Below are 26,118 nucleotides of genomic sequence, written 5' to 3'. Positions count from 1 at the left end.
TGAGAGGGTTCTCTATGGAAAATCATATCTTCAGTAAGGGGTTGTTTGGTTGTTGGATTTGTATTTTGGATTTATGACAATGTCATCAATCTAAGAATTTGCATTGCTTCTCTTCTTGCTTCTTTGAAACGATGATGATTTCCCTCTTTGCTGATATCTAGGGTTTTGTCTATCTTAACCCAAAAATCATATATGCTTCTGGTATATTTTTTTGGTTTTTTTTGCATATATACCCCTCAAAGCTATCATATTTAAATATACACTCTAGATCTGCATATATTTCTGATGGTGAGGCACTTGTTGCAGCTGTTTTGGTACTCTGCAATCTGCATTATGGGGATATGAAAAAAGGGTTTGGGTTTAGGCCCTTTTGTTGCCCTTTTGTTATGTCTGATTGAAGGGCTGATTTGAGTTTCTTAGCTCATGGTTGAAGAGATCTGATGCATTCATGATGGATCGTTCAGAAAGTTCACACTTAGTGTTTGCTCCAGAATCGACCAATAGCTGCGACTGATGCTCTTTGTCAGAAAATCGGGCGTAAACAGTAATAATTATAATTTCTTCTACGATTTAGCTAATTGCTGATTGACATTTTTCTTTTTTGTGTGAGCAACGCCTTGCCCAAGGAAATATTGCCCTGGTTACTTAAAAAAAGGAGAAAACAAAAACAAAAACAAAAACAAAAAACAAAATTGCCTTAGTAAAATGACTGGTATTGTTGATTAGTCCTTGGGAAGGTAGATTTTTTATTTTTTTATTTTTTTAATATTTGCATACCACAGTGGCGTTGTAATTGTGGGTACTTTGCTGAGAGCAAGCAACCATTTTGCAGCCATTTGTTATTATTGCAATGACTTTTGGATAGATGATGGCAGTTCTGTACAAAGGACCCCAAAATTCATGGTGGTTTTGTCTCGGTAAGGAGTTTACAATATACTCACATCCGCATCCACCAAATTTGGAGTATTCATGTGGATGCAAAACGGATTTTATGAAAATTAGATAAGGTTGAAAAAAATGCAGTTCATATGATGTAAGAGAGTCCATTAATATGTTTTTATATAAAAAGATTAGATCTATGTATCATCAAAATTTACCTCAAATCCATGAATCTAGGGATAAAAAACAATTGCAATGGTATAATCAACATAAATTCGGATATTTCGGATATGGTACAAATATTTTACTACACAACTGCGTCCATAACCATATCAGATAAAATATCATACTCCATTTAAAAACACGAGTTCGGGAAAGGCTTTCTATGGTCAATATTACCCTTCATTATTTTAAATATTTCATTTAAATTTTAATTTGTCATAATTCTAATTATATCTTATACTAATTCGTAATCTCACGTGAACTACCTATAGCTCAACGACTTAAAAAATTAGATTAATGAAATACATGAAACATTAATTTGAATATTTCATTTAAATCTTAATCTATCATAATACTAATTATATCATATACTAATCTCACGCGAACTACTTATAGCTTAACAATTTAACAAAAATAAGATTAAGAAATCATACATAACTAACATATTATAATACATGAAGTATTAAAAAAAACCCCAAAAAGTTTCAAAAATTGCACAAAGTATCCTCTTAGCCCACTTTTCATCAATCATCTTATCTTATTGGCTTTAATTATTCTCTTTAGTTTCGTTCTAGCCCACTTTTCATCAATCATCTTAGCTTATTGGCTTTAATTATTCGTCTGTTTTTTATAATGCTATTTTTTTCAAGTGTTTTTTACTATCGCAACACTATACTTTCTCAAGTCAAGCTTGATTTCATGTCGGTCCAAATAATATGAAAATTTAAATTCAGTGTATTCTAGTCAAACAAGCATCAAAGAAAATAAATAATCACAATACAAAAGTTTAGATACAGAAGTGAGCAAAAACTATCAAAGTAGAACCGAGAATAAATTTTAGTAAGGAAATAAATAAAAAAATACTTAATCATGGTATTTTACCACGTGCATTGCACATGCATAAAATCTAGTGGGTACAAATATATCCACAGCTATGGAAACTTTTTTCTCTCAACCTCATCCCCAAAATGATGGTTTTCTTAAAGCATTCCCTTTTTTGTTGCCTTCTTCAAAGCAACAGAGACGGGAAAACCCTAATCTTTTAGAAGGGCTCTATAAAAAATCATACATTCAGTTAGGGCCTGTTTGGTTGGATGGTTTGTATTTCAGATTTATGACAATGTCGAGGATTGCAATTTGCATTATTTCTCTTCTTATCAGAGACGATGATGATTTGACCTCTCCGTGTGATCTATGATTTCCCCATCTATTTTTGGTATTATTTTTTGGAGGTTTTTTTTCCTTATATATCCCTTAAATCTATGATATTTAAAAAATCTCCCCCTAAATCTGCATGTATTTCCAATGTCAAGGCATTTTTGCAGCCATTTTTGCATTTTCTCCATATAAAAAAGGAAGAGAACTGGAATTAGGGTGGTTAGGGTTTATCCCCTTTTGTTATGCTTGATTAATGGGCTATTCTGAGTCTAACCCTTGGTTGAAGAGAGATTATTGATGGCTTGTTCTAGAAGTCCGCAGTATTTTTCTCTGATTTCCTACATGAAAGGATTGGGGTAAGATGATTAGTCCTCGAAAAGCTGGGTAATATACATACAGTAACATATTACAGTGGCGATGCAATCTTGGATGGTTTGCTATATTGCTGACAACCATTTTTGCAGCCATTAGTTAGTAGTTTTTTTTTAAATATTTGTTCCTTAAATCTTTCATATTTTGAAATTAGCCTCTGTTATGCATATAACTCGGATTTTGGCATTTGGCTCAGCGAGATCATGCCATGTCAGCAAATGACTCGGTCAACAAGTAATCAACTCAACTCAAAAGTGTGGGGGCATCTGCATGTCAAAACTTTCAATTGCTTTTTTGTGCTCTCAATTTTTATAAGGGTTTTTGCCCATGAACCCAAAGCTTGCCCCTGTTTACATGCTACAGTAAATACTAAATACTGTAGCGTGAAGAGCCAACCAAATCTGTTCCTCTGCACTAGAAGTTACTATACATGCAACAATAATTTACTGAACAGTAAAACAAATGTATTAAAACTTGGATCCTTCTTTCGGTATAGAGGAGTAGATATGATTTCTAAATTAAATGTATTAAAAGTTGGATCCTTCTTTAAGTATAGAGGAGCAGATATAATTTCTAATTTTAAGCATATAATAATTAAATCAAATGTATTAAAACTTAGAGGGAGGTAAGTTTAAAATGCAGTGCTTAAAAAAATAGGGGGCCGTGCTTTGCACGGGGTGCACACTAGTGTTCTATAGATTTAAAATGCGAAGTTTACTTCGGTTAATTGCGTATGGAACCCTGTACTATTGCCAAATTGAACTTACTACCCTGTAGTTCTTTTGTTGCAATTGACACTTGAATACCTTATAGTTTCACATACATCTCACTTTTGAGAGCATCTGCATTGGTTAATGGCAAGGTAACCTTGGGCGGTCTGCTACTTTGCAGGCCATGCTCTTGCAGTCACTCCCTCATCTCTGATGAGAAGGGCTGATCTGAGTCTCCTTTTGTTTAATTTATTCTAACTAGTGCTGCTGATAAAGAGCATCCCAAAACCGAGTAAAGTTCTGTTGCTCTGTGTACTTTTTCATATGGTGCTCGAGTGTCAATGAAAATCATTATATTTCCTTGGAGATAGGGTGAAACATTATGATATTATTCTGCAAAGTTAGCCTCTCTTTTTTGTTGGATTTTGGATTATTTTCTCGATCTTATCAAATATAACAAGGGTTTTCTTAAAGCATTCTCTCTTTTGTTGCCTTCTTCATAGCAATTGGGAGGAAAACCCCTAATTTTTTAGATGGCCTCTTTTATAGGAAATCATATGTTCACTTAGGGGCTGTTTTGGTTTCATGGGTTGTATTTTGGATTTACAACAAGAATTCACAATTATTTCTATTCTCCCTTCTCAGAGACGATGATGATTTGCCATCTTTGGTGAGATCTACCCTTTTCCCCCCTTCTAGGGGCCTGTTTGGTTGGTTTCCAGCAATTTCCAAATTTGCCTCCGGTATCATTTCTTGGGGTGTTTGCATTTATACCCCTCAAATCTGTTTATTTTTAAATTTACCCTCTAAATCTATATTTATTTCCAATGGTGAGGCATTGTTGCAGCCATTTTGGCAATTTCATATTCATTTCCAATGGCGAGGCATTATTGCAGCCATTTTGGCAATTTCCGCAGACGGGGAGAAAGGAGAGAGAGATGAATTGAGGGTTGGGGTTTGGGTTTAGCTTAAACCCATTTTGTTATGTCTGATTCAAGGCTGATCTGAGTCTCTAAGTTCTTGGTTGAATAGATCTGTGTATTGATGACTTGTTCAGGAAGATCACACTGTTTTTCTCTGATTTCTTTCTTGAAAGGATGAGATGAATAGAAAAAGATGACTCCGTTATATGTAAAGGAGGTAAGGCTTTATGGTGTTCTTCTGCAATTTAGCTAAGTTGTTATTGACTTTTTATCTTTTCTTTTTTAGGTAATGATCTGTCGAATGAAAATGACTGTTATAAGATGATTAATCCTTGAGAAGCTTGGTTCTTTGCATACTACAGTGGCAAGGCAATCTTGGATGGTTTGCTAATATTGCTGACAACCATTTTGCAGCCATTAGTTAGGGCATGTTTGGCTAATACTTATTTGGCTTAACTGCACTTAAATACCCTATAATTTCACCTACTTTGCACATATATATCCCTAGCTGCATTTGGCTGCATTTAAATACCCTAAAGTTTCTCGTCCCTTCTCTGAGACGATGATGATTTGCCCTCTTTGCTAAGATCTAGCTTTTCCCCCCTAATCCAAAGTCATATCTGCTTTTGATATTGCCTATATACCTGTCAAAACTATCATATTTTAGAATTAGACTCTAAATCTTCATATATTTCCAATGGCGAGGCATTTGTAACAGTTGTTTTCTTACTTTCTGCAGCTTTTTTTGGGGAGTGGGGGTGGGGGATGAAACTAAGGTTTCGGTTTAGACCCTATATAATCTGATTAAAGGGCTGATCTGAGTCTCGTACCTCATGGTTGAAAGATCTAATGCACATGATGGCTTGTTCAGAAAGTTCAAACTGTAAGTGTTTGCTCCAAAATGGGTCGATAGCTGCTACAGATGCTCTTTGTCAAAAATCATGGTAAATAGTAAGAATCATGGTCTCTTCTACAATTTATATAATTTCTGATTAACATTTCCCCCCTTATTGTGCAAGTAATGCCTTGCCCAAGGAAATGCTGCCCCTGGCTTACTCAGAAAAGGAAAAAGGAAAAAATAAAGAACAAAAAATTCCCCCAGTAAAACGACTGGATTCCTCTAAAAAGAAAAAAAGAAAAAAAGAAAAAGACTGGTACGATTAGTCCTTGGGAAGCTTTATTTTTTGTGTGCTACAATGGCAAGGCAATTGTGGATGGTTTGCTATAGCGCAAGCAACCATTTTGCAGCCATTTGTTAGTATTGCAACAAGTCTTTGATAGTTTAATGACAGTTTCATGCAGAAGAAACCAAAGTTCATGGTGGTTTTGTGAAATTTACCCTTATTTATTTAATTATGGTAAAGGGTTGATAAACATATCAGACTGATAATTTAGCGCAGTGTTGGCGATGCGTGATGCGAAATGTGGGCCACAAAGTCCCTTTATGTGCAGATGCGCAAAACGCAATGTGATGTGCATGTTCAAGCTTCAGCTTAGCGCACACCACACATATAAATTTTCAAGATATATAATCAAACATGAAAAATCATGTTTATGAAATTTTACATATAAAATATGGTAAGATAAATAATATCTACTATGAAATAAAAAATGGGGAAATTGCTTCTGGCCCCCAATATCCTTACAAGTATTATGCCCACCGCCAAGACTTTTTCAACACTAAACACTCCCAAAACCCCCAAAAACAAAGCCACAATTCTCTGAGCCCCCAAAACACAAAACCTAAGAGTTTAAAACATGTGAAGGCCATAATACTCTCTCTCTCTCTCTCTCTCTCTCTTCATGATGTCACTGTGATGATTTGAAATGAGTTTTTTTTTTTTTTTGGGGGGGGGGGGGGGTTAGTTCTCTTCAAAATTTTCCAACCACGTCGACATCAGCGATGAAACTTTCCCGGTGTTCGTTCATGAGGCGAAGAAAACTACGATCTTGAAGACGGTGATAACTAGTTGCGATGGATTCAGCGTCGCCGTTCCGAAGAAAAAGGGTCCTCAATCAGGCTATGAAACAATTTTCCCTAAAACAATATGTTCTTAATTCATAATGCTAACACACCCAACATAGTAGCAAAGTTCATAATTTTTCAAATCAAAAGTCAAATCAAGACCGATATCCAATAAAAGAAAATCAAATTGTAAATGAGGACGAGTAAGGGTCCTCAATCAGGCTATGAAACTAGCCTAATGGGTTTATTATTCTTTTTGGAATATGAGTGATCGGGTATATAGATCCAATTGAAACGTAAATGAAAAAAATATACGAGGCTATGCCATATGCGTGCCCTGTGTGAAGCGCCCTCTCGCAAGGCACTTGTGAGGCGCAAAAAAGGCACTATCGCCTCAAAAAATATACGAGGCTATGCCATATGCGTGCCCTGTGTGAAGCGCCCTCTCGCAGGGCACTTGTGAGGCGCAAAAAAGGCACTATCGCCTCAGATGCGGGGCTCTCCGCCACTGCCCACATCAGAGGGCACATGAGGTGCACGCCTTTGATAACATTGATTTATCCTATAAAAAAACAAGGGTTAATTTCAGAAACCCCCAGAACTTTGGAGGGTTTTGCAGATAACCCCCCTGGACTGTTTTAGTTCGAAAACCCGTTTGAATTTTGAGGGTGTTGCAGATAATCCCCTTGGTTGTCTGATTTGTATTCTGAATTTACGACAATGTCATGGATTTGCGATTTGCGTTATTTCTGTTGTCACTTCTCAGAGACAATGATGATTTGCCCTCTTCAGTGAATATCTAGGGTTTTCCCCCTTAGAGTCTGTTTGGTAATTTTCTGAAAATTTTCCTATCTATTTTTGGTAACTTTTTTCGGGTCTTTTTTGCCTATATACGCCTCAAATCTATTGGTATTTTTAAAGTTCCCCTTTAGATCTGTGTATTTCTAATGGCGAGGCATTTTGGTAGTCATTTTGGTATTTTCTGCAGATAGAAAGAAAGAGAGATGGAATTGGTGTTAAGGTTTGGGTTTTTTTCCTTATGTTTATGTCTGATTAAAAGTCTGATCTGAGTCTCTTTAAGTCTTGGTTGAAGAGATATATGCATTGATGGCCTGTTCGGAAAGTGCATAGTATTTTTATTTGATTTCCTACATGGAAGGATCAAGGGGAAAAATGAGGTTCTATGTGTAAAGGAGGTAAAATTTGACAGTGGTTTTGCAATTTAGCTTATTTGTGATAACATTTGTCTTTTTTGCTGCAGGTAGTGATCTGCCCATGGAAAATAATTGGGGTAAGATGATTAGTCCTCGAGAAGCTTGGTAATTTGCATACTACAGTGGCAAGGCAATCTTGGATGGTTTGCTGTATTGCAAACAACCAGGTTTGCAGCCATTGGTTAGTAGTTTTTTTTGGATATCGGTCCCTTAAATCATTCATATTTTGAAATTAGCCCGAAATCTTGCTATTTAGTCCTCAAATTCAATAAGTTGGTTAATTGTGGACTTAACCCCTCAGCAATCGCCTTATTGCGGATAGACCCCCTTAGTTCTATTGTCGCAGATAGACCTCCTGAGTGAATTTTTTTGTTTGTTTAGGGGCTGTTTGGTTCTTGGATTTATATTTTGACATTATGACAAATTTAAGGATTTGCATCATCTCTTCTCCCTTCTAAGAGACAATGATGACTTGCCCTCAGGTGCGACATCCAGGGTTTTTTGCCTAAACCGAAGCCCTATCAATATACCCCTCAATTGTATACCCTACTTTTTTTGGGGTTTTCTGTCAATATACCCCTCAATTGTATCATATTTTTAAACTCACCCTTAAAATCTGCATAGATTACTTATGTCGAGGCACTGTTGTAGCCATTTAGTAATTTCTGCAGAAGGGGGAGAAAGGAGAAAGAGAGAGATGATATTAGGCTTACGGTTTGGGTTTATCACTTTATCCCCTTTTTTTATGTCTGATTAAAGGGCTGATCTGAGTCATCTGAGTCTCTAAGCTCTCTGTTGAAGAGATCTGTGCATTGGTGGCTTGTTCAGGAACTTCACACTATTTTTCTTTGATTTCCTTGAAAAGATCAACAGAAAAAAAAATGAGGTGTTGTGGTGTGACTCAAATCTCGAAGTAATTCGATTTCGAAATCAACCATGAGGCCATGACTGTATGTGGTAGTCATTAGAATTTGAGTTGGTGTAGACATCTTAATTAAGTCTTAATCCTAGTGGAATAAGGACTTTTGATCTAATTTGATTGGATTCCAACAGGCCCTTGTTGGAGTTCTCATACTCAAGTGTTGATAGGATTGATTTGTCATGAATTCGACTCATATTAGAATTCTATTCATGTACGGTTTCCTATTGGCCAACGACTTGGAGAAGCTCCTATAAAAGAAGGCCCGACAGGTTCTATTAAGCATCATCATCAACTGTAGCACCAATGCAGAGAGAAACAAAGTTCCTTCGGAATCCCGTCGTCGTGAATTATTTCTTCTTTTGTTCCTTTTATTTAGAGAGATTGTACGTGAATCTTGGGGTGTTATTTGGGATCGAGTGATTGAAAGATCTCCACTTTGTATTCCTCACTATTTAGTAAAGCTTTTCACCTCCTTCACCTGTGGACGAAGGCTACAAGCCGAACCACATATATCTTTGTGTTCGTGTGTTCTTGATATTTTTCGTGTTCTCGTGTGATTGATTTTAGCTTATCCTTGGGAGTTTGTCATAACATGAGGTTTGGAGGTTAAGATTTTATGATGTTCTTCTGTTTTATGCATGTAACCCAATTCTATCATTTGAACAAGCGAGACCTGGCCACGTGTACCTTCAATTTGGCAATCATGATAACGGTTTTTTTTCATATATGCCCTTCACATTACATGTATCGTTAACTTGGGTTTTTTAGATACTAGTCCCTTAAACTTTAATTAGTCCCCCAAATCTTTGAAATTGCTATTAAGTCTCCCAAGTTCTTATTCTCTTCACCATTCTCAGAGAAGATGATGATTTGCTGTCTTTGCAAGATTTTAGGCTTTGTTGTAAGTTTTTTTGCTCAAAAGAATTTGGTCCATTCTACTTCCTAAGTCAGAACCCTATCTGCTTCTATGAAAAGATTGGGATTGGGAAAAACAAAGTTCGGGGGCCTTTTGTGAGAAACGGTCCAAACTTTTGTTTTTTTAAAGAATTTACCCATTATTTTTTTTTCAGACTTATGTTTCTCTTTTGCAATGGAGAGGCAACTTTGCAGCCATTGTGGTAAAGTGCAGAAAATTCTTTTCCAATGGCGAGGCAGTTTGCAGACATTTTAGTATTCTGTCGAAAAGAGGGGAGAGAAAGAGAGAGAGAGATGAAATGAGGGTTATGGTTTGGGTTTAGCCCTTTTATCATGTCTCGTTAAAGGACTGATCTGAGTCTCTGAGCTCATGGTTAGAAATTTGTGCAAAAGAGTAATACATCAAGGTCATTCAGGTGGAGAACAGAATTTCTTTCGTTGCTTTTTGAAAGGATCAGGAGAAAAAAATGTGGTTTTGTGCACAAAGAGGTAAAATGTATGGAGTTTTCCTGCAGTGTAGCTGATTTTTCCCAGGAAAAAATTGTGGATTGACAATTACCCCTGAGAAGCTTTAGTTTTGCATACTACAGTGGCGAGGCAATCTTGGACAGTTTGCTACATCACAAGCCAGGATTTTGCAGCCATTATTAGTATTGCAAACAATCTTGGATAGTCTATGCCAGTTTTGTGAATGGACTCCAATGTTCATGGTGGTTTTCTGAAATTTACCCTTATTTATTTAATGATAATTTTTCTTGATTTTGAAGCATGAGCGATGCCTTCCCCTGGAGAAAAGAATTCCTTTGAGGATGTCTCTTTAGTATTGTTATATCAGATCTTACTTTTTTCTATCTCAGAGACGATGATAATTTGTCTGCTTGACTGGGATCGGGGTTTTGCTGTTTTCTTTTGATTTGGACAAAGCGTCAACCTGAAAGCCAGGGTAGTACATCACTCAGAAAACCCCTCTTAGCTTTGGATGATTATCAGATATCCCCCCATAACTTTATAAATATCATAAAACCCGCTTAAGTTGAAGATTTTTTTTTACTAACCACACCCTGGCAGCCCGTGGGCCCAGACAACTATTTTTGTTGCTTGAGCATTTCTCGTGTAATGGCGAGGCAGGCTTGGATGGTCTGCTACTCTCGTGCTTGCTTGCAGCCATACATCATGTCTATTAGAAGGGCTGATCTGAGTCTCCTTTTTTGTTTAATTTCTTGTATGAATTGCTGCTGATAAAAAAAATTATTTACTACAGTGGCGAGGCAATCTTGGATGGTTTGCTATATTGCTGACAACCACTTTTGCAGCCATGAAGTAATGAACATTTTTTTTGGTATTCGTCCCTTAAATCTTTCATATTTTGAAATTAGATCCAAAATCTTGCTATTCAGATAATTGATTGGGCTAATTGTGGATAGACCTCTGTATTATCTCCCTATTGTGGATAGACCTTCTGTAGTTCTGTTGCAGGTAGACCCCTGATTGAATTATTTTTTACTCTTTTGGCTCAGGAGGTCTATCCTAATTAATTTTATCTCCAAACGAGGGTTTTCCTTATGGTCTAAGGGGAATTTCTCTCAGTGGCTCCTTGCTAGGGGTGGAAAGGAACCAAATAATCAATAAATAGTTTGTATAGTTAGTTGTTCGACTAACTATACCTCGAGCTCCAAAATCTTGTCCTTGTTGCCCAAAACAAAATTACCCCATAATACTGTCAAGTGTCAATTTGTGGTAAGATGATAAGTCCATGGGAAGCTTGACTTAGTTTGTAACTGATGTATGGTACGGGAACTAAGTTGAACAAGAAGAAAGAAGAGGGACTAATTTGAGTATGAGGCCCATAATACATGGACCAAATTGGCCTTTAGCCTTTGTTATTTCTGTTGGATAGCAGGTTCCTAATATGTTTCCTAATTTATTTTGGTAACAGGTTATTGGGATTCCTAATCTGTTTTGGTAACAGGATTCCAAATCTGTTTTGGTAACATGTTATTAGAATTCATAATCTGTTTTGCTTTTGGTTTTAGAATTCCTAGTATGTTTTTGGTTTTAGGATTTCTATATATATGGAACGATTGGAAGAGAGAATTGTGTAGCGAAGGGGATATTTGGAGCACAGAAAAGAGGTATTTTCTGAGCTATTGGTTAGGGTTTTGTTTGGAGAGAATTAGAGATTTTTTGGTGAGATTAATTGGTGAGTTTGTGTGATTTTGTAATCTCAGTTTGTACTCTTCTTCTCTATTAGTAAAAACTCATCCCCTTCTTGCTCCGTGGACGTAGGCAACTTGCCAGACCACGTTAAAATTGGTTGTTTGTGTTCGTGTCGTTATTTTGTATTGTTTGATCTTTCTCTCTCGGCGTTCTTTTGTTTTGGTTCCTCGAAGCACATCGGTTTGGTTTTGTAGCTTTCGCGCGCACAAGTGGTATCAGAGCCCAACAATTTCATGATAATTTTTCTTGTTTTTGAAGTGAGTGATGCCTTTTGAAGCATGAGGATATCTTTCAGCATATCTCCTGCTTCTAAATTTAGTGTTCTGATATTGGTTGTCTCTCAAATCTTGATTATTTTTTCTCCGAGACGATGATGATTTGCCCTCTTTATTGGGATCTAGGAAATTGTGTTGATTTTTCTTTGATACCACATATAAAGAGGATTGTTGTCTCAAAGCTTTCGATTGCCTCTTTCGTCGCTCATTTTTCAAGGGGTTCTTGCTTATAAACCCAAAGTTTAGCCCCCATTTACGCCCATGTAGTTCTATATGTTCCCATAAACCCAAATGCAAACTTTACTTAGGGTTAATTGCGGATAGATCCCCTGTACTATGGCCAAACTGAGCACCTGTAGTCCTTTTGTTGCAGATTGACACCTAAATACCTTATAGTTTCACATACTTCTCACCTTTGAGAGTGTCTGCATTGGTTAATGGCGAGGTAAAGCATGGACTGTCTGCTACTCTGCAGGCCATCCTCTTTTGCAGCCATACCCTCATGTCTGATGATAAGGTCTGATCTGAGTCTCCTTTTTTGTTTAATTTCTTGCACTTTTTTCATGGGTTGCAAAAATATTAAAAAAATAAATTATTTCTCTGCAGATAAGATGAAACATTACGATTTTTATTCCGTTTAACATTTATTGTTTTTTTTTGCATTCTCCTTATTGAAATCGGGTTAAGTAATTATGGTTTTCTAAATGATGGTTTGTGCTCTTTATTGAGATTTGGGATTCTGGCTTTGAGTTTCTTTTGCAAGTATTAGAGTATAAAATTACAACTTCAACCCTTATTTTTTTGCATTCTCCTTATTGAAATCGGGTTAAGTAATTATGGTTTTCTAAATGATGGTTTGTGCTCTTTATTGAGATTTGGGATTCTGGCTTTGAGTTCTTTTGCAAGTGTTAGTATAAAATTACAACTTCAACCCTCACCACTATTACAGCCAGGTTTTGGTGTACTGGAAGGGTCCTTAGCCATTGAGTTTCTTTATTGCTGTTTTGAACTTACTTCCCCATGTTTTAGACAATCTGCAACCTTGTTTTCCAATGGCAGGCACTTTTGCAGCAATTTTGGTGTTTTCTGCAGAGAGAAAGTAGGGTTCTGGTATACCCTCCGTTTCTTTGTCTGATTGTTATGTTGACCTGACTCTCTGAGGTCTTGGTTGAATAGATCTTTGCTTTGATGACTTATTCATGAAGTTCACGCAGTTTTCCTTCGATTTTCTATTTATTGACAGGATCAAGAGAAATAAATGCTTTTTATGTGTAAAGCAGTAAAACTTTATGATACACTGCAAATTAGTTAACTTCTGATAAATCTTTTCCTTTGTTCTGTAATTAATGATTTGCAAGTACAATTTCTATCAGTACACCCCCATTGATCTATACCATTCATGGGTGTAGAGGGTTAGTTTGGAAACTAACTATTCTATTTATGATGCAAACTCCCCCACAGTTATAGCAGTTATTTTGATAGGATTCCTATTCATGTTTGCCCTAGGGTAATAATTATGTTGAGTTGAGCAGTTATTGAAAAGCTTGTTTCTGATTGGCATTTTCATTTGTTGGTGAGAAATGATTGCCTAATGAAAATGATAGTTGCAAGTCCTTGGGAATTTTATTCTGTCTGTGTACAATAATGTCGATGCAACTTGGATAGCTTGCCTTGCTCTATTGCAAGCTACCATTTTCCAGATATTCGTTAATGCTGCAGAGATCTGAATTTTGAAGAAATTGCAAGACATCACTTGCATCTGGGTAGATGTTCTGATAGAGAATTTGTACTCAACTCTTATGTTATGTTAGGGTTATTTATTTTATGACATCTTTTGTTGCTTCAAAAACACGAGTAAAGCCTCCCTTTGGAGCACGAGGAAAATAATAATTATTTGTATTTTTACTATTATTTATTATTGCTATTAGTATTATTGGATGATGATACTGATGATGACATTCCTCTAAAAAATATAAACAGTTGATGATGATTTGCCCAAAGAAAATGATTATCGGACCCACAGAAAATGGTTATCGAACCAGAACAACGTCCATTCAGCATTCTTGAAGGCCAATGATATGGTAAAATATCAGAAATCATGTCCTTTTTTTACTTTCTCAATCCTTTATCATTCTGGTCAGTCATTGTCACAATCAACTACATCTTATCACTTTGTTTTAACTGGCGAATTCATTTTCTATGTTCCTTGTGTCAATGAATTTTAAATGTTTATCTTTGTCTCATCCCCAATTGAAGACATCTCTAGCTTCCTACTTGTAAATTTGTTACATGTCCTATCTCGTAGGGTACTCCACTATTTTTCGTTCATCTTAACTTTCCCATTTAGGTTGTCCTCATTTATCACAGGTTTCTTCGTTGTCCCAACATTTCTAATCACAATTCATAGCTGCTCCCAAAATTATACTGTGATGGCAAGGCAGAATTTAATGGTTTCGGGCAAGCCTCTGCAGCCATTTATTTTCAGCTATAATGTAGAGGGGGAAAAAAGCAAGAAGGGGAAAGGCTTTCTCCTAAACCATTATGTTCGGTAGGTTGGCAGATCTTAGTCATCATTTCTTCTTTTTTCTAATTTTTATAATCTATGCTTTTCGTTAATGTTTAGGTAATATGATTATGTTTTTTATGTTAAGGTAATTATCTCATCTTGTTTAAATCTTGCTGCTTTACTTCTACTTTTTGTGGAACAGTTTCCATTGGTTGCTCTTGTAATCATTCTCTTTGCATTTTTTTTTCCTCTTTAACTTTAGCAGGATGGTTTATTATATATTAGTACCTGTGGTAAGGGTTAGGTACTATCGGCACAAATACAGAATTACCTTTGATCAGGCTTGGTCTGTTTTGATGGTGAGGTTACATTGGAAGGTGTTACAGCAACCATTGAGGCATTAAACATGCACATTGCGGCTGAATGAAGAAGGGGTGGCGAGATGGTTGAGGATTTTTACTGCTATTCCTCTTATGCTCCTCTCTAGGTTGAGGCGAAGAGGTAAAAGGTGAGAAAGGACATCCCTTGCAGGTTTTTACTTTTTTTACAGTGATAGTTGAAATGCTCTCTAGATTGTTTCTCTTTGCTTTGTTTTTTATCTTGACATTTAGATCTTAACACCTTACTATCTAGTAGATAATTCCTAATTATGGGTGTGCTAAATTGTGGAGGGTGGGAAGTGTTGTCCTACTCAGCTTATTATCTAGTAGTGATTTCTATTTATTAGCGGGCCAAATTGCCAGTGTTGTCCTACTCAGCTTACTATCTAGTAGTGATTTCTATTTATTAGCGGGCCAAATTGCCACAGACTATCTTCTAGTTTCATCTATTTACTTACATACATACAAACAATATGGCTATGATGATTTGCCAACAAAATCATGAGTTAGTTTGTGTTACCGGAATTTATATTGGACTATATGCGCACATAGATCCAGGTACCATAAGAATTTAACCTCTTCTCACCCATAAACTTTTGTATCAGCACTTAGTTCCCCCAGTGCTCTAACAGAGTTTTGGCTGTTATTTGTAACTGTACCACAGCGGATCTATGTATAGCATTAGGGAAATAGGAAGTCTCTGCAACACAACGAAATATAGGGGATCTATATCTGTGGAGGACACATTAATGTCACATGATACATGTGTGATGTTTGCATATAAAGTGAGATTACTTGCTCCATTTTGGAATCGGGGATTAAAGTGCTAATGTCCAGGGTTTTAGTGATTTGTTCAGATTATTTTTCCTTTCCTGTTTTATTTTTCCAGCACTATTACGAGGTGACCAAACTCCTTGGACACTTCTTGAACATATGCATACATTTATTCAAGCATATACTCAATTATATAATACATGTTTTAGTTTAAAACACTCCTCGTGCACTTTTTGAATGTAAATTCTTCACATGTATTTCTTATGTATTGATCTTCTGTAAATTATTAACTTATATATATATATATATATATATATCTACCTTTTTAAATTTGTCGTGTCCCGTACCCTTACTTGTATCCATGCAAGTTAAATCATAATGCTCAAAAAGGGGCAAATTTTAGCTTTCCACCGCTATTTAAGACACTTTTTTCGGGGAGAAAATCCCTTTCATAACCTGTACTGAAGTTATATATTAATGTCTGAAAAAGTACTTGTAGAATAAACAGTATTCATAGTCATATTGGAGCTATATCTTCAGTTTGTAGAACGATATATAGTAGTGTGTAGATCTGCCTCCTAAAACAAGCCATATTTCTTTTGACCTTCAACAGGGTTAATAAGTTTTAAGTCGTGTGAGACTTCAAAGAGGAAGCTGCGGACCAACTATTCGGAGATGACAATTCTTCGGGTACTAGCAGAAGAGCTTAATGGCGTAAGCTTTCTCTGAGCGGTGTCTTGATTGTGTCGCGACTCTTGCATGGTGATATACTTTTTGAGAAAATTGTATTTGTTTTGCATATTGAGAACAAGTTTCCATATTTATAGATAAAGTATGGTAAAGAGATGTATCATTTTGAATGACTGTATTATGGTTCTGGAAGAAAAGCATGTTGTTCTGTGTCTTGTTAAGATACGTTCTTGATTGCCGATTGCTTTGACTGTTCTTTCAGGGGACCGTTTGGATATTGCAAGTATTGGAAGTAAGAAGTAGGTTATGGAAGTAATTTTCAAAATTATGAAATAGGAAGTAGCGGAAATAACATTTTTTTTGTTTGTTTCATATATTTTTAGAAGTAATGGAAGTAGAACTTCTTCCTCTTCATTTACTTTTTTTGTTTGGATAATATTTAAAAATATTATTAGGAAGTAATTAATACATGTTGTTTCTATTTTATTCTTATTTAGATTGTCATTGAAATATAAATAGAGTTGTTGTTGTCATCAATTGAAGAGACTAATATTCATAGTTGATTTGCTTGATATATAATAAAATTATTCTTTCCATTTCGCATCAAGGGATATGACACGGAGATATAAATTATTGGTGCCGAAGATCATGAAGCAGCACGCACGACATTGTTTTTTTCTCCTTCTTTTCTCTTGGTTGCTAATTTAGTATCTTGGTCAAGCTGCACCAATGGCCAATGGGGATCATTTTTGCTTGTGTATTATGCACTTCTGATCTTGGTCCACAACTCAAGAGGGATCATTCATGCCTAACAGATCAAAACAACAGGAAAAACAATCACCAGCGTTTTTTTTCCGGTGGACCCCACCCTATATAACTTCCACCGTATTTCAGAGCTTTGATGACGGAAAAAAATTAAGGAAATAGAGATGACACGTAGGCGTCACATCATTATTTAAAGAAGTAGCAGAAGTAAATTTTCAAGAGAAACAAGCATATATTTTTGTCTCGAAGTAGCAGAAGTAGCCTCTACTTCCTCTACTTCTGCTATTTCATAGTTACTTCCGTGCAAACAAACGGGCCCCAAGTCAGTGTGAAGAAAGATTTGTTATATAATAACAGCGTCATATCGTTGTTTGTTTCCTTTTATTTTGGTTATGTCAGCGGTCTATTTATGTTACATATCAGAGCCCGCTTGGGATGTCTTTTTTTAAGTAGGTTCTCATCCTTTTGGTGTTGATCCTCTTGCATTTTCCATCCATATTCTCATTTTAGTTTATTTACGTTTTGATTGTTCTTTTTTTTACCCCTTTTTCGTTAAGGGTGTTCGATGTGGTTCAGATGATTCAATCTGAAGCGTGTACTCTGATCAGATATTGGATTCTAGATTAGAAGAAATTATGTCATCTTAGTTGTAAATTTTGGACAAGCTCGTGTTTTTTTAGCTTGCGAACAAAATATAGATCCAACGTAGAAGTTATGTAAAAATTATCGGTCCCATGAAGGAGGGAAAAAAAAATATAGCCACACTTCTGAATGTATCCTTTAAGGGCCTGTTTGTTTCGCAAAAAAATACAGGAAGTGGAGGAAAGTGGGGGAAAAGAAAATAATTTTTGACGTTTTCCTCCACTTTCAGAGGTTTGGTTCGTCAAAGCTATAAAAGAAAGTGGGGGAAAAATATGAGTTGTCACTATATTATTGGTTGATGTGAGTAATTTTTGATGATTTCCTTCACTTTCCTTGTTTAGATTTTTTCTTGTGTTTGGTTCATTCTTAAAAGTTGGGAAAAAAAGATGAGATGAGATGAGATGAGTTGTCACCATATTATTGGATGATGAGATGAGATGAGTTTTCCTCCACTATCCTTGTTTTTTTGGAGGAAAGTGATGGAAGGAAATTTTAATGAGATGTGATGAGTTGTCACCATATTATTGGATGATGTGAGTAATTTTTAAAGATGATAGAAAATGAAGAAAAGTGGGGGAAAGTGAGTTAGATGAGTTGATTGATGTGACTCATTTCTTGTGTTTTGTTTATTTTTAAAAGTATGAAATGAGATGTGGTGGGATGAGTTGTCACAATATTATTGGAAGAAAGTGGAGAAAGTGAAGAAAAGTGTGTTTTGGAAAGTGGGGAAAAGTGAAAAAGTAAAGGAAAGTGGGTTTTGGATTCTGGGGGAAACGAAACAAACAGGCCCTAAGGGCATGTTTGTTTCACCAATTTTATGGAATAGGAATGGTATTTGGACCTGACAATGGCGTTTTCGTAATTAATTGATTCCAAATGAATCCTAATCTTGAGTTTGGTTCAAAAAAAATTATAGAATTGCTAATCTATAAAGTGGCTCAAACAGTGTATATTTCAGGAAATCTAAATCCAGTCCATTTGCTAGGAATTGGGTGGAATTTCTGACACCTCTCCTCTTTTTTATTCTGATTCCTAATCCTATTCCTAATCCTTTGGGTGAAACAAACATAGAATATAAAAAAAAAATGGGATTCCATAAAACTAAAACTTGCCTATAAATTTTTTATGGATTAGGTTAGAATCCATAAATAAAATAGGATTCATAATCCTATTCCTACCCGCTATTGAACCAAACAGGCCCTAAGACTCCGTTAAATGAAAGCTTATAATTGAGTCGCTGACCCACTCGGATATAGCCCAAATCAAGCCCATAGGCCATGATAGACAAGTTTTGAGATCAAGCCCGCACACGTAACGTATGACCCACCTCTGCACATACGGACACGTGGAGCGGTTTCGTATTCCCCAGCTCAGCACTTATTGCTGATCGCTCCCCCTCGACGACGTCGCAGCTCACTTTACCCTCCTCCATCTCTTCGGGGTCTCGTTTGGCAGCGGGTTAAGTGAAGTGAGGTTAGGGGATGTTTGGTTGAATGGATTTTATGTTGGATTTACGACGATGGCAACGTTTTGCATTTATTTTTCTCTGATCCCTTCCCTCGGAAGAGACGATGATGATTCGCCCTCTTCGGCGAGATCTAGGGTTTTTATTCCCCCCCACAAACCCAAAACCCCCATCTGCTTTCGGTTTTGTTTATTTATTTATTTATTTTGGCTAACTGGCACTTAAATACCCTATTGTTTGACCCCCCTCAAATACATCGTATTGCTGAATTTCCCCCTCTAAATCTGCATGCGTGTCCAATGGCGAGGCATTTTTGCAGCCATTTTGGTATTTTCCGCAGACAGAAAGGGGGAGAGGGGGTGGAGGGGGGGAGAGAGAGAGAGAGAGATGGAATTAGGGTTAGGGTTAGGGTTTATCCCCTTTCGTTGTGTTTGATTAAAGGGGCTAATCTGAGTCTCTAAGGAGGTGTTTGTTTCAAATCCTATAATTTTAGGATATGGATTTCACCATGCGATTTGAAATCCATAGGTTTTTTAACATGGGTTGGAATTTCTGAAGAGTTGTTTGTTCCATCAATATTTTGGGATATGTAATCCTATAATTTGTATTTTGTTTGTTTCAAACTTAAATTGTAGCATTGCAAATTTTAGAATTTGAAATCTAACATAAATCCTCTCTCTCAAAGAGGGGATTTCACAAATGCTATAATATATTAGTTTTTTATTATTTGGGTAATCAATATCCCAAAATTTATTTTGAATCAAACAAAAGTTATGGAATCCATAAACTTAAAAAACCCCACTTTTCATCCTATATCCCAAAAAAAAAAGTTGAAACAAACATCCCCTAAGCTTTTGGTTGAAGAGAGTTTGTGCGTTGATGGCTCATTCAGTAAGTCTCGCCGTTTGATTTCTTTCTTGAGATGATCAAGACGGAAAAAAAGAGGTTTTTATATGTAAGGGAGGTAAGACTTTATGGTGATCTTCTGCAATTTAGCTAGTTTGCGATTAACAATTATCTTTCTTCTGCGGTTAGGGTGCTAAACCGTATCCGTATCCGAGGAAATATCCGTAACCGTATCTGTTAGAATGTGAATATGGTTACTCAAATCTATAACCAATAGGATATGGTTACAGATATGATTTTATGGTGAAATATCTGCATCTATATCTGAAATATCTGAATACATATTAGTCATACTCTTACAATAATTTTGTTACTTAAATTATGGATTTGTGGTTAATTTTGATGATCAATATCTTTAATCTTAGCTTTTTTACTTATAATGAACTTATTAATGACCTCTTTTGCATCACATAAACCATGTTTTTCTCAATACTATCTAGTTTTTTCATATTCATTTTATATATACATACATATCCACTTATATATCCGCATCTATATCCGTAACCGTATCCGATTTTAGCGGATATGAATATGAATTTGCCTTACAGTGATAAATCCGTATCCGAGATGGGTAAACGGATATGGATATGGTAAGCATCATATCCGAGTCATATCCGGACCGAATGCACCCCTAGTGGCGAGGCAATCTTGGATGGTTCGCTATATTCGAATAGCCATTTTGCAGCCATTAGTTAGGGAACTACTTATTAATTGAATTTGTGTTGCTTAATTTCAAAGGGAAAGCATGAAATTACTAAAGAGGTTGAGGGTAAAGTGCACATATTAGACATTACACTGATAGAACAGATACAACACTTGATCTTAAGCTAAAAGGCCAAGAAGGTATGCTCTAAAACGTTGCACGGTTGTACCCGAGCCCTCTTTTATAGCCAACTCCCTACCTTCTAGCTCTCTACCTCACCGATGTGGGACTAAAATAAACTGATGCATTTTTTTAGAGTCGTGATGTTGTAATCTTTATGGGGCAAAACGAAGTTGGTTATCCAGTTTAGTCCCATAGAATGTTAGGCAATCTTGGATGGTTTTCTATATTAAAACAACCATTTACAGCCATGTTTCTAGAAGGGGAGGGGGGAACCTAAAATGTTGAGGTGTCTCGTTTGGTAGCGGGTTAAGTGAAGTGAGGTTAGGGGATGTTTGGTTGAATGGATTTTATGTTGGATTTATGACGATGGCAACATTTTGCATTTATTTCTCTGATCCCTTCTCTCAAAAGAGACGATGATGATTCGCCCTCTTCGGCGAGATCTAGGGTTTTTACCCCCCAAACCCAAAACCCCATCTGCTTTTGGTTTTATTTATTTATTTTGGCTAACTGGCACTTAAATACGCTATTGTTTACCCCCTCAAATACATCGTATTGTTGAATTTCCCCCTCTAAATCTGCATGCGTGTCCAATGGCGAGGCATTTTTGCAGCCATTTTGGTATTTTCCGCAGACAGAAAGAGGGGGAGAGGGAGAGGGAGAGGGAGAGGGAGAGATGAGATTAGGGTTTGGGTTTGGGTTTATTCCCTTTCGTTGTGTTTGATTAAAGGGCTAATCTGAGTCTCTAAGCTTTTGGTTGAAGAGATTCTGTGCGTTGATGGCTCATTCAGTAAGTCTCGCTGTTTGATTTCTTTATTGAGAGGATCAAGACAGGGAAAGGAGGTTTTTATATGTAAAGGAGGGGTAAGACTTTATGGTGATCTTCTGCAATTTAGCTAATTTGCGGTTAACAATTATCTTTCTTCTGCGGTTATGCAGTGGCGAGGCAATCTTGGATGGTTCGCTATATTCGAACAGCCATTTTGCAGCCACTAATTAGGGCAAGTTTGGCTACTACTTATTATTTGAATTTGTGTTGCTTAATTTCGTATGGAAAGCATGAAATTACTAAAGAGGTTGAGGGTAAAACGCACATATTAGACATTACACTGATAGAACAGATACGACACTTGATCTTAAGCTAAAAGGCCAAGAAGGCATGCTCTAAAACGTTGCACGGTTGCACCCGAACCCTCTTTTATAGCCAACTTCCTACCTTCCAGCTCTCTACCTCACCGATGTGGGACTAAAATAAACTAATGCATTTTTTTAGAGTCGTGATGTTGTAATCTTTATGGGGCAAAACGAAGTTGGTTATCCAGTTTAGTCCCATAGAATGTTAGGCAATCTTGGATGGTTTGCTATATTCGTTTGGTAGCGGGTTAAGTGAAGTGAGGTTAGGGGATGTTTGGTTGAATGGATTTTATGTTGGATTTATGACGATGGCAACATTTTGCATTTATTTCTCTGATCCCTTCTCTCAAAAGAGACGATGATGATTCGCCCTCTTCGGCGAGATCTAGGGTTTTTACCCCCCAAACCCAAAACCCCATCTGCTTTTGGTTTTATTTATTTATTTTGGCTAACTGGCACTTAAATACGCTATTGTTTACCCCCTCAAATACATCGTATTGTTGAATTTCCCCCTCTAAATCTGCATGCGTGTCCAATGGCGAGGCATTTTTGCAGCCATTTTGGTATTTTCCGCAGACAGAAAGAGGGGGAGAGGGAGAGGGAGAGGGAGAGGGAGAGATGAGATTAGGGTTTGGGTTTGGGTTTATTCCCTTTCGTTGTGTTTGATTAAAGGGCTAATCTGAGTCTCTAAGCTTTTGGTTGAAGAGATTCTGTGCGTTGATGGCTCATTCAGTAAGTCTCGCTGTTTGATTTCTTTATTGAGAGGATCAATCAAGACAGGGAAAGGAGGTTTTTATATGTAAAGGAAGGGTAAGACTTTATGGTGATCTTCTGCAATTTAGCTAATTTGCGGTTAACAATTATCTTTCTTCTGCGGTTATGCAGTGGCGAGGCAATCTTGGATGGTTCGCTATATTCGAACAGCCATTTTGCAGCCACTAATTAGGGCAAGTTTTGCTACTACTTATTATTTGAATTTGTGTTGCTTAATTTCATATGGAAAGCATGAAATTACTAAAGAGATTTGAGGGTAAAGTGCACATATTAGACATTACACTGATAGAACAGATACGACACTTGATCTTAAGCTAAAAGGCCAAGAAGGTGTGCTCTAAAACGTTGCAGGGTTGCACCCGAGCCCTCTTTTATAGCCAACTCCCTACCTTCCAGCTTTCTACCTCACCGATGTGGGATTAAAATAAACTAATGCATTTTTTTAGAGTCGTGATGTTGTAATCTTTATGGGGCAAAACGAAGTTGGTTATCCAGTTTAGTCCCATAGAATGTTAGGCAATCTTGGATGGTTTGCTATATTCAAACAACCATTTACAGCCATGTTTCAGGGTCATCCGTGTAATGACAATCAGTAGTCTCGAGGTTACCCATGCACCTGGGTAACTAGACCATACTTCAAGGTACCAGTATGTAATTAATCCTCGATTTTATCTCTCAGCAAAGGTTTTTCACTTTTCATTATGATCATAGGGGAATTTTCCTCAATGGCTCCTCCTTTTTAAGGGTGGAAACAAACCGAATAATCAGCAAATTGTTCATCAATTGTTCATCTAAGTATATCCGATAAATGAATTTGCATTATCTCTTCTCCCTTCTCAGAGGCGATGATGATTTGCCCTCTTTGGTATTATTTTGTCCCTTTTTTGCCTATATACACCTCAATCTATTTACCTTCAAAATCTTTTTGTTTCCAATGGTGAGGCATTTTTGCAGTCATTTGGTATTTCTTGCGGCTAGAACGGAGGATAAATAGGGAGATGGAATTAGGGTTTGGGTTTGTCCCCGTATATTTTGTCGGATTAAAGGGCTGATCTGAATCTCTAACGCTTCGCTTGGTACGCATGATGGGCATTCCATTCCCACTATCATTCATGCTTTCCAAACATGATGGGCATTCCATTCCCACTATCATTCATGCTTTCCAAACACAACATCTATTTGGAAGTTAGCAAGCTCATTTCTACTTCTCTAACTCACCAACATTTTGTGGAATGAGCATTCCCAATTTAATGTTTGAGAATGGGAATTCCCACTTAATTGGTTATTAATTACCCAACACCAAAAATTAAATGATTGTTATTCCTGCTTCATTCTCTAAGCACGCCCACACATGGGAATGGGAATGAACATTCTCATGCCCATTCCATTCCTTACTTCCTTCCACTCTCATTTAACTCGATTTCTACATACCTAACGAGGCGTAAGCTCTTGGTTGAAGCGATCTATTCGTTGATGGCTTGTTCAGGAAGTTTACACTTTTTCTTTGATTTCCTTTGTGAAAGGATCAAGTTAAAAAAATGAGGTTTTTGTACATAGTTGCATGTAACTCGGTTCTTACCAGTTCACAGAATGGGAACGGGAGCGTGGTATGCCACTCATTAGGAATCAGGTGCAATGGGTACGCTTATATGTTATGCTGGGGAACATGGTATGTTTTAGGCTTGGTTCTTAAGTGTAGGTATCAGGGGTTTTGCAAGAGTTAAATTTAAGATATATGCTAGCTGATATCAGTAATGGTAAAAAGAACCTCACGATTTATGTTGCAATTAAGGTATGCATTTTATTTGCTTAAATTCTCATGTTTTTTCCTATTTATTCTTTTGAAAAAGAAAACACCCCCCCCCCCCCCCAAGAAGTTAGTGTCCCACATTGCTGACATCTATGTTTTTATATGTAAAGGAGGTAAGACTTTATGGTATCCTGCAATGTAGCTAATTTGTGAGGAACATTTATCTTTTCTAGGCGGGTATTAATCTGCCCAAGGAAATGATTGTTGTAAGATGATTAGTGCTTTGTTTAGCTTACGACAGTGGCGAGGCAATCACGGATGTTTTTCTATACGCAAACAGCCTTTTTGCAGCCATTAGTTAGTAGGCTTTTTTTTTCGTTATTGGTCCATTAAACCTTTCATATTTTTAATTAGTCCCGAAATCTTGCTATTTTTCCTTATGATCTCAGGGGAATTTTCCTCAGCAGCTCCTCCTTGTTAAGGATGGTAATGTACCTAATAATCGATAGTTGTTCTTATCGTTGTTTTAAATATACCTGACATGGCCCGATATATCCCCCAATATATCCTTTTACAGGGCTTGCCGCAACCAATATGGTCTCTAAATATCCTTTGCTGCTTTTTGGGTATTTTGGGTGATATATATGCGATATGACCAATATATCAGCCAATATGTTGGCCGATATATGCTTTTATAGGGCTTGTCGCAAAACAATATATCACATTTGGCAAATTTTGGGCGAGATATTATAATTTTCATATTATGTCAAATGACATTTTGGCCTAAAAAATCAAACCAAATGTTGCAACGTTGATTTGTACTTTTGTTTATTTTACAAGGCTGATTAGCGACCCTAAACATATATTATTTACATTTTGTATGCTTAGATTTCCGTAAGTTTGTAGAGATAACATTTTAGTGCATTATACTATATAAGAAAATATTTGTTATAGCATTTTGATAGTTCTTATAGCTATACCCTGCAGCTCATCAAGGGTTTTCCCAAGGCATTCTCTCTTGTTGTCTCCTTTAAAGCAATAGAGAGGGGATATCTTTTAGGGGGTTCTCTTTAAAAATTAAAAATTCGTGTATTCAGTTGGGCGCTTGGTTGTTGGATTTGTATTTCGGATTCATGACAAATGTCAGAAATATAAGGCTTTGCATTACTTTGTTAATTTGGTTAAGTAATTTGGTTACTGGATTTGTATTGTGATAACAAATCAGCTTTTGATATGGCAAAGAATCCTGTTTTTTACAAGTTGACCGAGCACATTGTCATCGAGCATCATTTCATCAGAGAAACTTGGAGAAAAGAATTCCTTTGAGGATGTCTATTAGTACTGTTATCTCAGATCTTGTTTATTTTCCCATCTCAGAGACGAAGATGATTTGCCCACTTCATTTGGATTTGTATTTTGCTCTTTTTTCTTGATTTGGACAAAGCATCAATTTGAAAAACCAGTGTAGCACAACATGCATTTATTCTTATTTTAATGGTAGTTTCCTCAAAAAACTCAAAACAGTGTTTGATTGCAACAAAAACCCCTTTAATGGTGGTTTATGTATAAATTGACAATCAATGATGGTTTCTATATAATGACCCTATTTTAAAGGTGGTTTCTAGGGGGGGAAAACCCTTTGTTAAAATTTTAGCTATTTTTCTTGCTTCAGACTTTCTGCCTTTTGGGGTAATGGCGAGGCAGGTGTGGATGGTCTGCTACTTGTAGGTCAT

At 36.6% G+C, this 26,118-nt stretch overlaps 1 long non-coding RNA gene across 9 annotated transcripts; it reads left to right on the top strand.

Moving 5' to 3' along the window:
• LOC109841219 lies at positions 7-16,348 on the top strand. Of its 9 annotated transcripts, none has more exons than XR_002247187.1 (5): positions 7-4,481; positions 4,551-7,625; positions 13,754-14,321; positions 14,545-14,787; positions 16,047-16,348. It is a non-coding gene; the product is annotated as an uncharacterized LOC109841219 (long non-coding RNA). The 9 variants fall into 9 exon arrangements; XR_002247191.1 differs by having other exon boundaries at positions 7-7,426; positions 7,492-7,625; XR_002247189.1 differs by having other exon boundaries at positions 7-7,625; positions 13,754-13,854; positions 14,141-14,321.

Source organism: Asparagus officinalis, chromosome 5 (assembly GCF_001876935.1).
Source record: "Asparagus officinalis chromosome 5, Aspof.V1, whole genome shotgun sequence".
In the NCBI taxonomy this organism is placed as follows: domain Eukaryota; kingdom Viridiplantae; phylum Streptophyta; class Magnoliopsida; order Asparagales; family Asparagaceae; genus Asparagus; species Asparagus officinalis.
This window is presented reverse-complemented; position numbering and strand designations above follow the sequence as displayed.